Below are 775 nucleotides of genomic sequence, written 5' to 3'. Positions count from 1 at the left end.
TACTTATCTTTCCTTGGAAAAATTGCATTGAAATGGAAATTATTTTGTGAACTCTGAAAATCCATTATGTTCTTTAACACCACAGGATGAGTTGCATAGTTTTCCAGCAGCAGATATTATTACTCAGTATGAACACCAACTCCAATGAATAGTCAGATACACTGCTGACTCAAAGGGCAGTGATCTGTACCCTGTGAAAAGGATGAAACTTTTTTAGTGAAGCAGTCAGCAGTTCTCCACATGAGAAAGGTTGTGCTAAGTCGTCAACAGTTCCCTAGTTGACGACATTGTACATAGCTGTATAGTTTGTGATTCTACTATTTAATAAAGACTTGTGAAGACCAGGACTGACTTGCTGGTGGTAGCTAACTGCCATGTGCGTAAGACAGATTTGTTTTCTGCATTCCATATTTAAATAATGCATAAAAATGACCATGAGTTTCTTGTGTATTTTGTAAAGATCTTCACTTGTGTTTGTATTGATATTGACGTAGTGTAAGTATGGGGAACCTTAAGAACAGTTGAACTGACTGTCATTAAGCTTTTGCCAAGAACAGTTTTTGCACCTTTTTGCTCTGGCTGTTATTCATTTACAATGTTAAGGGAAGGTTGATATATAGGTAGAAATTCATTTTGTATATTTTTCATGGTTATTTATTTATCATATTTTTAATGCCTGGTCTCAGTACCCATGCAAGCATTACCATAATCGCAATCATACCATTTAATGTATATTTTTTTATTCTTTCTTTTTTATTTCTTCTTCATTGTTAAA

The sequence above is a fragment of the Penaeus monodon genome, chromosome 15 (genome assembly GCF_015228065.2).
Source record: "Penaeus monodon isolate SGIC_2016 chromosome 15, NSTDA_Pmon_1, whole genome shotgun sequence".
Taxonomy (NCBI): Eukaryota; Metazoa; Arthropoda; class Malacostraca; order Decapoda; family Penaeidae; genus Penaeus; species Penaeus monodon.
This window is presented reverse-complemented; position numbering follows the sequence as displayed.